Below are 4,078 nucleotides of genomic sequence, written 5' to 3'. Positions count from 1 at the left end.
GCAGTTTGGGTCTAACCAGAAGGTCAATAGCAGCAGGTGCAGGATATACACTGGCTCCATAAGTGTAGGACATGGTGTTAGAGATTTTACTTTTCCAAGAATGCTCAAAGTTTTTATACCGTTTTATGTTACAGACTTAAATGTGTTTTCATTTGTGAACTTTGCCTGTCGTTGTACACGTGTCATTTCACACAGACTTTGAATGTCTCTGTCTTAACAGCAGGTTTCCTTATTTACTCACTTCCTATTGTGTGAGTGTCTATGTCCTCTGGATTGAACTGATTGAATCTACTCACCTCTGTAGTGTATGTGTGTGTGTGTGTGTGTGGTGTTGTGGTACGTGTGTGGTGTTGTGTGTTTGTGTGGTTGCTTTTTTGACTCCATGTCATGCTGTTGTCTTGTGTAGCGTGCGGTTATAGGTCGCACACGTCTCTGCAGACATTGTGTAAACTTGCTTCACTCCGACTATGCCAAGGCTGCACTGAAGGAGACTGTTAGAGTTGGTCTGGAGATGGTCAGGTGACACTCTGACACGCTCTCCAAGTAAAAACCTGTCGTGTTTCCTGTCTTCTGTTGATTACTGGAACGAGTCTTGGTTACGAACTAGTGGGTAACTGCCAAAGTACCCGACACATGGATATGCATGAATATCTCTATTCTCTGAACAGAGAAACCGACTGATGCAGATTTAGACAGCAGACAGTGTGTCTAAGTTTTGGCTTTTTTTTTTAGGACTCTTTTTTTTATTTTTTATATTTAACACTTTTGTTTTTTTCCCCGAAGTTTTTGACGTACAACTACAAGAACCTTTTTGTACTTAAGTCCAGTACTTGTAGTTAACGCTCTGGGCCCTGAGGCCATTTTTACAGTTCATTGTCTGTCTGGATTTATTTTATAAAAAAGCTTGTAAAACATCGACCCTGTTGTCTACAGTCAATACGATATGAACATCATTTCTTTTAGGACAACTGGTTTTGAAATTGGGGTTGCAGTGAGGTCACTTGCATGTTAAAATGGTTGTAGGCCTTAAAGATAAATAAATAAACATAAATAATAATCTTCAGATATGTATTGATATCACAGACAATAAGTAAACCTCTCTAAGCCATTTTCCATCAAAACACTTCTCTATGTCTTGGAGTCACACTGTGAAGAAATAATCATTATAACTTAACGTTTGACAAAATCATGCCTTTTTTCCCAAAAAGTCAAGACGTTTTGCTCTCATGAACATTAACTTAGCCATATAACATAATAATGTCCTTTATTGATATTACAACCCACAGCATTGTGATACAAGCAAATATTGTCTAATATTGCATTATTTTGCCTTCCATCAGAGTCTATAGGCATTTTGTCCCTCTGTCCTTGCATACAGGGGTGCTTTTAATCTCCCAAATATGGGCATGCACTTCCTGAAACAATAGACGGGAGACGAGAGAAGAGACGGGGCAGCGCCAGCGGCAGAAATGCCAAAACGCGATGAATTATGGACATAAAGTGATCAATCTTGGTATAACCAGTATGGATTTAAAGCCCAAAGAGGCTAAGTTCCAGCTGGATAGAAAATCCCCTGTAGAGGCTAAAAGACCCGAAAGACCGCCGTAAAGCCGAAAACTCAGGATTAAACGAAACCGAAAGTGAGTAATTGCTTGTATGGTTCAAAAGTTATTAACTATGAATCAGAGGTACGTTTTTACTCGTGTGCGAGTGTCTCGGGCTCAGAGGGTTAAGGTCCTTAGTTACTTCCCCCCGCTGCTCATCAGTTTAGTGTTGAGTCGTGCCCTCACCATTTTCGTGACTCTGGGGTTTGCCCTGCAGCTTCTGGTGGTAGTCGAAGGAGTCGGTCCAGAAACGGCGTGCTCCTCCTCGTCAACCGTTGCCATGGAGCGTTCGCGGTTTGATTTTGGTTCGATGTCGTCCCTCCTGTTCTCCTTCTCAGCACCGCGTTCCACCAAACCTCCGGTCTTGCTGAGCGACCTGCTGGAGGCCAAAGACGGCGAGTTAAACTAAAAAGCTTTCATTTGAAAGTCGACAAAAAAAACACACGGTGTGTGTGTTTGTGTGTGTGTGTTGTTGGTTTGCGTGTGTGTGTGTGTGTGCGTGTGTGTTGTGTGTGCCTTTGTGTGTGTGTGTGTGTTTGTGTGTGTGTCTCCCAGCTGCTGCTGTCTGTGTTGTGTGGCTGTTGTTTGTGTGGTGTGTGTTCTCCCAGGGCGCTGGCTGGCTGTGTTGTGTTTGTGTTGTGTGTGTTGTGTGTGTGTGGTGTGTGTGTGTGTGTGTTGTGTGTGTGTATGGTTCTGTTTGTGTCTGTGTGTGTTGGGTGTGAGTGTTGTATTTTGTCTGTGTGTCGGTGGTGTGTGTGTGTGTGTATGTTTCTGTGTGTCTGTGTGTGTGTGTGTGTGTGTGTGTGTATGTGTGTGTGTGTTGTGTGTGTGGGGTGTGTGTCGTTTGTGTTGTGGTGTGTCTGTGGTTGTGTTTTGTGTTGTTTCTGTGTTCTGTGTGTGTGTGTGTGTTTTTGGTGCCGTGTTGTTGTGTGGGTGTGTCGTGTGCTGTGGTCTCACCACCCGCAGTGTCCAGCTCCAGACTCCACAGGGAGTTTCTCAGTGTTGATCTTGTGGGTGAACTTCCCTCCATCAGTGTCTTCTCCTCGGCTCCCTCCCCCACACACACCTGCAAGCTGCCGGTCTGCAGACTGACTCTGACCTGAGGACAGACAGCGGACAGCGGGACAGCGGGACGCGACATTGTAATGAGACACAACTACAATCACTTGGAGGGGGACCCGTACTCCCGATACGACAGGTGGGAATAGACCGGGCCCCAACAACAGGTAGCAACACATTTATTTAACCCTTGTGTTGTCCTTTCGGGTCAAATGACAGAAATTGACATTTTGTCCCTTTTTCAGACTTTTTTTTTTTAGTTTTCATTACACACCTTACTATATTTACACTACTATTTGGAATTCATGGTCAAACCCTCATTTAATAAAATTATACATATATTTGAGTAAGAAAGCAAAATTATGATTATTTTGACTAAGTATTAAGATCGTAGAAGGAATGAAATGTGATAGATTGGTATTTATAATGGAGCTTTTTGGAAGAATCCAATCCATTTTTTGTGGATAATTGTGTCAAAGAATCTCATATTTGAGATATAGTCATTTTTTAAAGGGGTCAAATTTGACCCGAGGACAACAGAGGATTAGGGGACCACTAAGGTCTATATAAAAGACTTCAGATACAGTTTAGGGACCACTAGGTCTATATAAAAGAGACTTCATATACAGTATTAGGGGACACATAGGTCTAGATAAAAGCTCACGGCAGACGTATTAGAGGGACCACTAAGGTCTTATATTAAAAGAGACTTCAGAACAGATGTAGGGACCCAGATGGCCTACTTAGCTTATAATAAGTAAGGACCACAAGGCTATTAAAACGTCAGATACAGTAATTAGGGACCACTAAGGTAGATAAAAAACGTTCAGATACGGATTAGGGACCACTAAGGTCTATAAACAGACTTCGATACAGTATTAGGACCCACTAGTCTATATAAAAGAACTTCAGATACGTATTAGGACCACTAAGGTCTATATAAAAGACTTCAGATACAGTATTAGGGACCACAAGGTCTATATAGAGACTTCAGATCAGTATTAGGGACCACTAAGGTCTATATAAAAGAGCTTCAATACAGTATTAACCACAAGGTCTATATAAGAGACTTCAGATACATATTAGGTGGACACTATGACCACTGCCGCCTCCAGCTACTAAGCACAGCAGAGTTCGATCCCCGGTCTGGGCGGACTTTCGTGTGGAGTTTGCGTTGTTGTCCCAGAAGTTGTCCCCTTTTACAGCAATGTTGATTAATGTGACGTGTCCTAATAAATAAATACATCTTAAACTATTGACCGTTTTACCTGTCGGCCTTTAACAACCGTCTTGGGCACAAACACTCGGACCTCCACGTCCGTGAGTCCTGAGACCAGCTGTAGTGCCCTCACGCCCCATTGTAACTGTCGGTGTCCGCCTGAACTTCTCCTGATCCTGACGCGGGCGCCCACACA

At 42.9% G+C, this 4,078-nt stretch overlaps 1 protein-coding gene and 1 long non-coding RNA gene across 2 annotated transcripts in view; both read right to left on the bottom strand.

The window, feature by feature from the left end:
• Positions 1–4,078, bottom strand: part of LOC116686192 (uncharacterized) — an 18,617-nt gene that overhangs the window by 933 nt on the left and 13,606 nt on the right. The window lies entirely within an intron of this gene.
• nudcd3 (NudC domain containing 3) overlaps positions 1–4,078 on the bottom strand; it is a 12,374-nt gene that overhangs the window by 565 nt on the left and 7,731 nt on the right. The gene's annotated exons all lie outside the window — the stretch shown is intronic.

The sequence above is a fragment of the Etheostoma spectabile genome, unplaced genomic scaffold (genome assembly GCF_008692095.1).
Source record: "Etheostoma spectabile isolate EspeVRDwgs_2016 unplaced genomic scaffold, UIUC_Espe_1.0 scaffold325, whole genome shotgun sequence".
In the NCBI taxonomy this organism is placed as follows: Eukaryota; Metazoa; Chordata; class Actinopteri; order Perciformes; family Percidae; genus Etheostoma; species Etheostoma spectabile.
This window is presented reverse-complemented; position numbering and strand designations above follow the sequence as displayed.